Raw genomic sequence first — 12,576 nt, forward strand, 5'->3', positions numbered from 1 at the left:
TACTGAATTTTGCCCTAATATACTCAAAATTGTGAGGCTGAGTTCAGTGAAGATCAGAACAACAATAACAGTAAAGCATTTGCCATTAAGCAGTTATCTATCTTGTTTTAGTATGAGCACTTGACTTCCAAAACTATATTAAACATTTCAGCTGTTAACCATTTTTAAGAGATATATAATTTAAACCGTTGTGCTTTCCTGAAGGTTGGGCAGAGTATGGCGCTTCCGAAGTTTAAGTAGGTCTTATAATTTTTGGTTAAATTCTACATAGAATAGCCATTTGTACTCAAAACTAATTATATGTATTTAAAATTAGAACATTGACTTTCCTCAGGTTTTGCTTCTTAGTTTTATTTATTATAGAATATTATGTCAATGCAACTATGCATTATCAACTTCGGTTGAATTAATGAAATAGAAGATAAAAACAATGTTAAAATTAACAATGTATCTCCTATGACTTTCCTGAGATTATACTTTTACTGTTTAAATGACACTGGACCTCCTTGCCATCTTTTGTTAGTTTGCCCCACAGTTTCTGGGACTTTTTTGGATCTCCCACTAATGAAGCTAATTTCCTATGTTCAAATATATATATATATTTGAACACATGCATCAGACAATACAGGAAATTGAGGTGAATGAGAGTAATGAAGAGTACTTGAGCATTATTTCAATTATTTATTCTATAGCAAACTATTCCAAAATTTAGCTGTTTAAAACTATCATTCATTTTGCTACAAATCTTCAGTTTGGCCAGGTCTCTGGAAATGATCATCTTAGCTCTATGAGGCATCAGCTGGGATTTTTTATGTATGTATGTATGTATATATGTATGTATGTATGTATATATGTATTTAAATTCAAGTTCATTAACATACAGCATAGTATTGGCTTCAGGAGCATAACCCAGTAATTCATCACTTGCATATAACACCCAGAGTTCATCCCAACAAGTACCCACTTTTATGCTCATCACCCAGTTAGCCCATTCCCCCACCTACCTCCCTTTCAGCAACCCTCAACTTATTGTCTGTATTTTAGGGTCTCTTATGGTTTACCTCCTTCTCTGTTTTATCTTATTTTCCTTCCCTTCCCCTTTGTTTATCTGTTGTGTTTCATAAATTCCACACATAAGTGAAATCGTATGGCATTTGTCTTATTCTGATTTGACTTATTTTGCTTAGCATAATACCCTCCAGTTCTATCCATGTTGTTTCAAATGACAAGATTTTGTTTTTTTCTTTGATTGCTGAGTAATATTGCACATATATACCACATCTTCTTTATTCATCAGTTGATGGACATTTGGGCTTTTTCCATAATTTGGCTATTGTTGATGCTGTTACTATAAACACTGGGGTGCATGTGCCCCTTCGAATCAGCATTTTTGTATCCTTTGGATAAATACCTAATAATGTAATTGCTGGGTTGTAGGGTAGTTCTATTTTTAATTCTTTGAACACCCTCCATACTGTTTTCTGGAATGGCTCAACCAGTTTGCATTCCCACCAAGAGTGCAAAAGTGTTCCCCTTTCTCTGCATCCTCACCAACATCTGTTGTGTCCTGAGTTGTTAATTTTTCCACTTGGACTTCTTAACCAAGACTGAAGGATCCATTTCCAAGATGGCTCAAGGCTGGCTGATGGTCGTTTGGGATGTCTGTCAGGCCGATTGGCTGGGGACTATTTCCTGTCCACCTGGACTTCTCCAGAGTGCTGCCTTTACTTTTTTTTAACACACAGAATCAGAAAGTGAGTGTTCCAATGGATGGGAAGTAGAAGCTGCCAGGCTGTCATAGATCTGGAAATTAGCATAGGCCAACTTTCACTATAGTTTTATTGATGAGCACTCAAAGTTTACTCATATCCAAGGAAAAGGAACATTGACTCTACTTCTCTTTGGGAAAAATGTAAAAACATTATGGTCTCCTAAATCACCACAGATGTGTTGTGCCAAATTTTGAATCTCAGAATATCAATATGCTTCTGTGCATGGTGTGATGTTTCTTATATTCAAGTTAATTTTCACAACAGCCTCCAAGAGTATCTAATGTTCAGTTACTGAATTTTAAGGGAAAAACTTCTCTGTGCCCAATTCTCTCATTTTAACAATGAGAAGGAAGAAAAAAAGAGGAAACTTATGTATTAAATGCACAGTTGAGGCCTCTGGGAGGCTCAGGCTGTTGAGTGTCCGACTTTGGCTCAGGTCATGATCTCACCATTCATGAGTTCGAGCCTGGTGTTGGGTTCTGTGCTGGCAGCTAGGAGCCTGGAGCCTGCTTCAGATTCTGTGTGTGTGTCTCTCTCTCTCTGTCCCTCCCCTGCTCGTGCTCTCTCTCTTAAAAATAATTTTAAAAAATCAAAAATTTTTTTAGTGTTTTAAATGCACTAAACACTAGTCAATAGCAAATTTCAGTTGGAACTCAGACATCTGAAAGGGTTCCCTTACCCCATTTTAGGATTATGCATTGTCTTCAGAAAGTTCCCGTTATCACATATGCAGGAAACCTAGGAAGTCTTAACATCACATCAAAAGGTAAATTTACTAGATTGACTAGCTGCTCTCAGTGAGTGAAGGACTCTGAGAATGAAGTGCATACATTTTGGAGGTTGGAAGAAATCTTACAAAGGTTGAAGACACATGTAACTAATTTGTGTATAGGGACTGGGCGGAGACAGGAAATAGAATTAATGAGGTAAAAGTAGAAGGAAACATATGGACAGAGGCTGATTTAAATGTACAAAAAAGAGAAGTAGAAAATGAATTTTGTGGAAAATGCTTAGGTTTCACCCTAAGGACAAAAAGAAAGGATTTAACAGGTTTTTGTTTAATTCAAGCGTTAACTAGAATAAAAGTATAATTATGATATCTTGATCTGCAAATATATAAAAATGATAGTTCTTTTGCATATGAAAATGGTCTGCATTATGCTTTGTTGAAGAATAATGAGGGATATCTCAAATATCACATAAGTCCATCTAAATGGCTTTTGTATAGCATCCTCCTTTATTCAATTCTAGGAGATTTTAAAAACTGCTTGAAATTGATTAGGCCATCTTTGGTTCCCTAACATAATCAAGCTTAGAAAATAGCTTTCACTGAGCTGCAGTATATTATAATTTAAATGGAGTGATTTTCTAACACAGTCAGGTAAACGATGTGCCAAAATACAGTTGGCCTTAGGTGAACCTATCTTAAGAACGAACAAGTTATGTTTTAACTTGTTTTAGCAGATAGAAACACAGGGGATACTCTTTATTAACCTTGTTCTCTGCAGGCAGAGGCTTTGAATGTGGTGGTACATCTGTGTGGTTGGCTTGAATTGTCCAATGTAGCCAAATTAACCTGTCATCTTAGAGGCTAGGGATGCACAACCAGACTTAATTAGGCATAGATATCAGCTTTTCTTCCATTCTTTCTTTTCTTCTCTCTCTCTTATTATTTTTTATTTTTTCAGAAAAGTAGAAGTGGTTTGCCACTATGTATTACAAAAGCATGGAGTGAGTCAAGCAATGCATTCAACTATTTTTCTCTGGATAGTATAAAAATAACCTACATTATACACAGTATCTATAATAGTTACATAATCATGACAACTATATTTAAAAATAGCTACTGAAATATGTCAGGACAGTTAGCTGAAAATAATAGACACTGACTCTCGCTGATTTAAGCAAAAATAGGGCTTATTCAAAGGCAGTTCTGAAAAATGCCAGAACTCCGGACTCAGAGCATTTGTTGTGAGTCATGAGGCCTCAGAATCCTGCCACGCAGCTGGTGACACTGACCCGGTGTGCTACCTGCCACACAGCCGGTCTGGCAGTGACCCAGTGTGCTACCGCTGGGCTCATGCGCTACAGCTCAGACCACTGACACACCAGCATGAGACCCTGCAGCCGGAAGGCCTACCATAGCTTGCCGCGTAACACCCAAGTTCTTGTGGGTCCTGGCTTTTGTCTGAACAGGCACAACTCATGTGTGGAACCAAAATATCTTAGGTCAGGCTGGCATAATAAAATGTCATAGATGGGGTGGCTTACCTGACAGACATTTAATTTCTTACAATTCTGGATGCTGGGGAGTTCAATATTAAGGTTCAACACTGTTTAGTTTCTGGTATGCCTTCTTGCTATGTCCTTACATGGCACAGAAAGGGAGGGCTCTGTTCTCCTATTATTATCAGGTCATGGAGGCTGAGAATAGTGAATAGTGAACCCATCATGGAGGCTTCACCTTATGATCTCATCTAAATGTATTTAGTTTCCTAAAGGTCCCACACCCACATATCATCTCATTGGGTTTAGGGTTTTAACATATGGATTTTGGTGAAATGCAAACCTTTAGTCCCCAGCACAAGGTTCCCTGACGTCAAGTCATTTGCATTTGTGTTTTGGAAAATGTACTGAGCCCTTGGCAACTCTGAAAGGGGATAGATAAGGTAATAAATATTCTGATTTCATTTTCCATCCTTGTTCCTCTTTGATCTAATATTGGAGCTCCCCTCTGGCCCTAAACACCTTAGAGCATGGGAGTCTTTGTCAAAGTCCCTATTAGCTAAGTGTTACTATATACTTATAATGTTTATATGAATAAATGTACATCATGTTTATATTAATTATTTATATCTCTATATTTATATTAATGTATTTATATATTATGAATAAGTGACTCCCCAGGTTCACCCTGAGTTCTGAACTCCTGTTGTCCACAAAACGGGCAATGTTTTTTTTTTGAGTAGACATATACAATGTCTGAGCCAGACTATCCGTCACACTGGCCCTGATGTTTTACAAGTCCTGAAGCCTTAGTGTCTTGGCTATGAGGACATTTATTTCACACTTCTTTCTAGTTTGAACAAATCTTTGTCTGAGTACCTTCTCCACAGCAGCTCTATCTAGACCTCAGCCTATCCAATTCTGTTCCTGCCTCAAATCCACTCTTAACACAGATGGTATCTAAAGATTAGGTAGAGAAGGGCATGCTGTGCCATGGCCAAAAATGTCTTCAGTAGTCTTTAATGGCCTGAAAGAGAAATGGTTATGACCTAAAATGATCACATCCTTTGAGAGAGCCTCTTCATCATCATATAATAAGAAATTATGGGATTTTCCAAGACATAGGAATCTGGCTTATTTTGGGGTGGGTACTAGCAATATTGTGCCAACAGAAATGAAAACAAGAATTTAACTAATTTTATCTTCTTTTAAAATCATATGTAGAATTATGAATCCCAAAGTATAAGTTTTACAGTTTGTGATATAAATGTTGAAAATGTCTTAACTGGATAATGAAGCAGAACAACCTAATTTCAACTCATATAATATCCATTAAGACATCACAAAGTATTTATTGATTTGTTAAAAGAAAAATGAGAGAAAACATGAAGTGATTGGTTATTCACGCACACATTTATTAAACAGAGATGTAATTTAAATAGATTTTGAAAAAATTCTTAATTAGACTTAATTGACTAGTAAGACAATGTCTATGAAAACCTCAGTATATCAATATTTGAGATAAAAAATAACGCTCTATTAACTCTCCATAATCAAAGCAAACGTGAGATGCTCAATTAGCATTGGTTTTCTTGCAAAGCATATACTGACTGGTAGTTTTTCTCCAGTGTTAGAATATCATTTATTCTATGATTTTATCTGCTATGATTTTAACAGTTGATAGAATGTCAGAAACAAGAATCCATATGCCATTAATTCTAGGATTCTCAACAAAGGACTTTTAGGAAGTATGACACCAGACACTGTGTGAAGAGTGTACAATTCTGTAACAAAGTCTTTTGAACTGAGCCAGATTTCTAAAAGTAGGATCACATAAACGTAGTTTTTTTTTTTTATACTAAATTATTTGCAAAGAACAAATTACCATGGCAGACCAAAATTTAGCCCTTAAGTCTTTTAATTCTTTTGAAGGGGGAAATACAGAGTAGGGGATAAAAAAGTGATCAAAGAAGTAGAGTGCTCATTTATACAGAGGAGAACAAAAATGCTGAGGACAGTCAAAAGAATAAGTAAAATATGTATATCAAGTTACAAAGGAAACAAGATAACTAAACACATTTCTGTAACAAATGTTAGGAAAAAGAAAGAGAAGGGATTCATAGAAGGTGTTGAATATGATTATTATTTTGAAATATGGGCAAAACTATCAGTAGAAAAGAAAACATAAATCACCTGGAGAAGGATTGATTCTCAAGAATAGAAGGGAGAATGTAAAAGAAGGGTCAGTTTGGGGATGGTCGCTTTTTCATCTTGTTTTTCAGATATCAGAATGAAGCTTTTTTAAAAACTCTGAATAGGGCGGCGCCTGGGTCGCTCAGTCAGTTAACCGTCTGACTTCGGCTCAGGTAATGATCTTATAGTACGTGGGTTCGAGCCCTGTGTTGGGCTCTGTGCTGACAGCTAGCTCAGAGCCTGGAGCCTACTTCAGATTCTGTAACTCCCTCTCTCTCTGACCCTCCCCTGCTCATTCTGTCTGTCTCTCACTCTCTCAGAAATAAATAAGACATTAAAATTTAAAAAAAAAGTAAAAAAACTAAAAACTCTGAATAGGATATATTGTGTATATGTGCATATTTGCATTCTATACAGGCTCTTTATCTCTCTGTTATTTATCTACCTACCTACCTACCTACCTACCTATCTCTGGGTGACAGGTAGACATTTTCAGAGAAGGTGATACTTGAGCTTAATTTCAAAGAAAAGAGGTACATTAGACAAATGAACAGAATCATTCTGATCTAACTATAGGACTTTAATGGATCATGGATGACTTCTGATTGAAATATAACATTTATTAATGGTTGATTTAAAGAAATGCTGCCTTAACACAAGTAATTCTTTCTTTTAAATGACTGTGTTTTCCTTAAATATGAAAATGAACCTAATATTTAAATCAATATTCTGTTATGGAGAAGACAGAGCAGGCCAGAGTCTGGCACCCTTGGTGAGGAGATTACCTCAGCAGTGTGGGCTGAGTAGCATTTTTACAAGGTGAAGAAACCTTCAAAGTCCTTGCCAATCTAAGATTGGGAGTGTCGAGATTGTAGTTTGAGAGTTCTCAGTGGAGACAGTTCTTGACATCGAATGATACTAGAGTTGTTCCCATGAGTGGTTTTGGAAGGAAACAACAAGTATTTACAGTACTCAGAGTCCAGCCAAGACATAAATAGACTGACAGGAACCAGCTTCCCTTCCAGGTGTCCTGTACCATTGGCCTGGATTGGGACTATCATTCCAGTGGGGAAACCATGGCAGAGGCAGAGGGTGCAGATGAGATGTAGGGAAACACTTACATACATGTACAGAAGAATTAGTCCTCAAGGAGATACATTGTAAAGCAGTTTCTTTTTTTAAATTTAAAAAATATATTTATTTTAGGTAGAGAGAGAGGGAGAGACAGCACAAGAGTGGGGGGAAAGGGGCAGAGCAAGAGAGAGAATCTTGAGCAGGCTCCAGGCTCAAGGTGGAGCCCAACTTGGGACTCCATCCCACAACCCTGGGATTATGACTTGAGCCAAAGAATCAAGAGTCAGACACTCAACCGGCTGAGCCACCCCACCGCCCCTAAAATATATTTTAAATTCATTATCAAATGTTTGAAAATGTGATAATGCCCAGTGTTACTGAGGACACACAAAGTAAATAACATCATATAGAGGGAGCCATAATTAATAAAGCCTTTTAGAAGCAATTTGCCAGTACACACTAAAATTAAAAACATTCAATTTTTGATATAGCAGCTTCAATCCCATGCTTCTATCCCAACACAACATTTGTGTGTTTGTAATAAAGACTCTACTCTAGCATTCTTTGTAAGAGTTAAAACTTGGAAAGATTATAAACATCCATCAATAAGAAAATATCTGAGTATTTTCAATAATTATGGTTACCTGCATAATTAGTTAAACCTACCTGTACTGACATGAATGTATTGCTAATATGTATGGTTAAGTAAAAAAAAAAATAAAGTTCCAGAAAAAATAATATAGTATTTATAGGAAAAATAACATTTTCATGTAAATACCTAGAAAAAAGACTGAATTTCTAGATGCTAAATTCTTAACTTTAGAAATTTCTGAGGAGTGAATAGAAAAACAATAAGGAAGAAAGTAATGATCAACATTCATGTTTTTCTGTGCATAATCATTGAATATTTTTCAGAAAGGATATATTAGTGCTCTATTTGTGTAATTAAAAATATCAAGAGCAGGCTGGGGAAGTGTGTACTTCATTTACATTTAAGATAATGAATTATTAGGGTGAATAGTTATCAAAATAGTAAGTGGAATGGCTGCAATATGTATTCAGGAAGGTTCATTTTAAGAGCCATATTTTTTCCTGTTTTTTGAGTTTAATCTCCGAAAGCCTTAAAGATATAAGGATTTATTAATTTATATTTCTTCTCACACTTTCTCATCAACAAGACACCTGTGCTTCATCAGATCCCAAAGGTACCAACGCACCAGACTCAAGTTTGACCAAATGGTACATGTCAGCACTTTCAGAGTGTTGTCTCTATGCTCAGTTCAGTATGATAGCAAGTTGTCATTCTGCCATATGGCCCACATCATTTGCATGTGGGGGAAACATAATTATTCCTGGTGAGCATCCATTGAAAAGAAAACACTGAATTGTTTTCAACTCATTTCTTTTAAGAAGTTACATGTTACAAAGATGTCAATCATATGCATTTTTCTAATTTTACAGATGTTACACAGTCTGAACTGTTTATTCTGCCAATAATTTCAGGTAATGAGGATTTTATTGTATATTAGTTGAAATAAATCAGGTTTACATGACACTTGATAAAAACGTGAACATCATAAAGGAAAATAACCCAGTCATGTAACTGTAAAATCTGCAGAACTATTTGGAAATAGATTTATTATTACCTTATAAAAGTCAGAAGGTATTCATGATTGATGGAGAGGAATAAACACTATCTTTGTTAGGGACATATACATAGACCTAATGTTCTGATTGAATCTAAATATTATTCCTGGCATAGAGCCTAGTCTGTTCCCTGGTGGTTTTATAGCTTGGGCTTCACTGGTCGTCTATTGTTGAACTACAACATGTGCTAAATATACCATTAGAATTTTGAGTACTTGGCAACTTAGCAAATCCTAGACTAATTACTTAGACCTGATCCTAGATCAGATTATCATAGTAGGAATTATTCATCTTTTTAATCATCCAAACAAATTCTTCCCCTCTAGGCAACTTTAGGTGTTATAGTGCTATCACAAAGCTCATTCCAATGTTTAAATTCTGGATTCTATTACTGGAAAGGTGATACTGTATGTGTGTGTGCATGTGCTCGCAGACTCATATTCCCATGTGCTTATATAGGTGATGAATATGAAAAGACAAAAGGAGATCACAAAAAAAAAATACTGTTTTCAGAACTGCTTCTTATCTTCAATCAGGAGGATCTCTGGGAAGACAGAATGACTGTAGAGAGTCAGTGTATTCTCTGCATTTTTCTCTTTAATTACTTTGAAGAGATCAGTGCATTGCCTCGGTTTCCTCAATTTTCATGGATTCTTTAAGACTTAACTCAGGAAGGATGGAACAGGCTAGTAGAATCCTTTTGGGCTTTTTGTCAGGCTGAAAAGTAATGTCTGGGAAATCTGCTCCTCCCCACAAGCTATCTAATGACAGAAATCTGGTAATTTTCAGAGATAAACTACCAAAAATTTCAAGTAATGGTGACAATAGAAAGACAATAACTACCACTCTTGAGTGATCTCCAAAATAAGTTTGTCTATTATTTCTGCTGGCTTTATTAAGACTTATACCTAATAATCTCTGCTTTGGGCTGTTGTGGTATTATCAGTGATAGTATCATTAAGTATTCTCCCAGCTCTATTCAGAAGCAGTGCTCCATGCACTGCAATGATGGGGTATGCTTATCCCTATCAAAAGCTAAACAAAAGGCAGAAACCCATCTAGATACCCAAAAGTAAGTATTTACAATTTTGTTTTGTTTTTTAATATATATTTATTTTTGCAAGAGAGATAGAGCATGAGCAGTGGAGGGGCACAGAAGGAGGGAGAGAGGCACAGAATCCGAAGCAGGCTCCAGACTCAGAGTTGTCAGCACAGAACCCAACACGAGGCTCGAACTCATGAGCCTCCAGATCATGACCTGAGCCTAAGTTGGACACTTAACCAACTGAACCACCCAGGTGCCTCTCAGTAACAACTATTTTAAAGAGGTGACTAGAAATACATCCATATGAGGCATACAGTGACATCATTGAAAATAGTGAAGTGAATTTATTGACATTCATGCTGTATATGGAAGGCAAAGCAATTGCTACAGAGCCATTCGTGAAACTAATTATAGTCTAATTTTTGTAAAAGTGAGCCATTTGTGAGTGATTTCTGTACCATAAAAAAAGTGAATATGAAAGTAATGTCATCTGTGTTTATTGGGAGATTGGAAGCAGCGTAGATGCCAAAGATACATTCTTGTTAACTGTTGCTTCCCAAACGTCTACCACAGTATCTGGCACAGCAAATGTGTTCAGCACATATTGAAATAATTAATTAAATAATTAAACAACTGTAAAGGAAATATTTCAATGCCTATCAAGCAATATTTGGTTAATAAATGGGAGACATTATTACTCTTAATGTATATCAAGAAACAGAACTAGAATAAGAACTTGTGATTATGAAAATAGTCATTCAATTCTGTGCTTGCACATATGGCACCTTATGGCAATTACATGACGTCAAATAATTGGAAGGACCCAGGAGACTCCATATGAGGCTTTAATAAAAATGAAGAATACAGTACAATCAATAGGAAAAAAAGAAAACACAAGCAAATATCAGAAAAGCCCAGGACTCCTAGGCACACTAGAAATACATCCAGGGACCTTTCCTAGTAACACTGAAAATAATACTTTATTTTCAGATCATGAACCTAAAAGAAACATGCAAGTAACTTTCATATCAGGGGAACCAAAGTCCCAGTAAACATAGCTCAATCCAAGCTGGGTAACCATATAAATCAGGTGCAAATCATCAACCCACACATTTTCAATAAACAATATAAATGAAACTGATATAGGGCCTCTTCCAAGGGGGGTTGATCTTTAAAGTTTATAATATAAATCACTAGCTAATAACTTCCATCACTATCTTTGCCAAGGGTCAGTACCATGGTCTCGGATATTGGTGGAGATATGTACAGAGCTACCCAAGCTGCCTGCACATTAGCTTGGTCTTACTCAGCACTTGCACAGGAATTACCCTCTTGCTGTAATCTGAAGGAGAAGAGGAAGCTTCCCCCTCAGGAAACACAGCTTCACAGACATATGGTTTAACAAATGAATGTGAGCTGCCCACGTGTCTGTGTTTGTCCTTAATGGTAGTTGCTTTTGTGCAGAGCAAAAACTATAGGAGTTTATAGTGGACTTCAGGCAACAGAAATGTGGGCGAATCGTAATCTGGACCCTTGACATTTCCACTGGTGCCACCGGTGCACTAGAGGACAGATCAAGTTGTAGGCAGTAGTCAGAGGCTCAGGCTATCAGACATATTTGGTAAATTGACATTAAATTTTTTTTAATATGCTATTTTATTTTTGAGAGAGAGAGAGAGAGAGACAGCATGAGCAGGGGAGGGGCAGAGACAGAGGGAGACACAGAATCTGAAGCAGGCTCCAGGCTCTGAGCTGTCAGCACAGAGCCCAATGGGGTTTGAACTCACAGACTGTGAGATCACGGCCTCAGCTACAGTCAGACGCTTAACCAATTGAGCCACCCAAGCACCTCAGGTAAATTGAGATTTTGGTGACATCGATTTCTGAATATTCTGAATAATTATTATCAAAGAGGTTTACACTATCCCAGTAATAAGGTCAAGTCTGATAAGAGACACTGTAGGAATGTTAGTGGGTGGAGAACAAGGCAAGTAGGCAGTGTCTAAATGGTAAACAATTATAACATATTTAGTGCATAAGTAAACAAATGATTATTGCAACTCTGTGTTCAGAGGCAGGACACATGATTCTGGGAGGTTTGTGAGAATGAGACAAGGTCTTGATTTTGTGACAACTTAATACCAGGGAGGCTCAAGGCAGTGGTTCAAATGCAGAAGAAGCAGGGCTCCAAGTACCAGAACCAGAGTTTAAAGTGAGTATTTGGTGCCATCCATGAGGAATGTGACAAGTTATCATGCTGGAGGTGACAGAATGTAAGCATAGTAATAGTAACCATGAACACTTTGAATTTTGCTTACTCATCCTGTAGAACTTGCTTTTTAAATATCCAACCCAATTAAAATGACTTTGGGACACAAAATAACAGAGCAGTTAAGAGCCGAATTCTGGTGCCAGAGTCTGATTCAAATCCTCGCTCTGTGATTTATCACCTGTGTGACCTTGGGCACATTATTAGATTTTAAACTTATTCTTTGCTTTAATCTCCCCATCTTAAACTGGGGATAATATTAGCACATACTTCAAAAGAGTGCTTCTAGAATCTAATGATTCAATACTAAACGCAAGGGTTCTCAGAGGAGTGTCTGGCACAAACAAAAT

This window comes from Hyaena hyaena, unplaced genomic scaffold (assembly GCF_003009895.1).
Source record: "Hyaena hyaena isolate Hyena2069 unplaced genomic scaffold, ASM300989v1 scaffold_1234, whole genome shotgun sequence".
NCBI classification, from domain to species: Eukaryota; Metazoa; Chordata; class Mammalia; order Carnivora; family Hyaenidae; genus Hyaena; species Hyaena hyaena.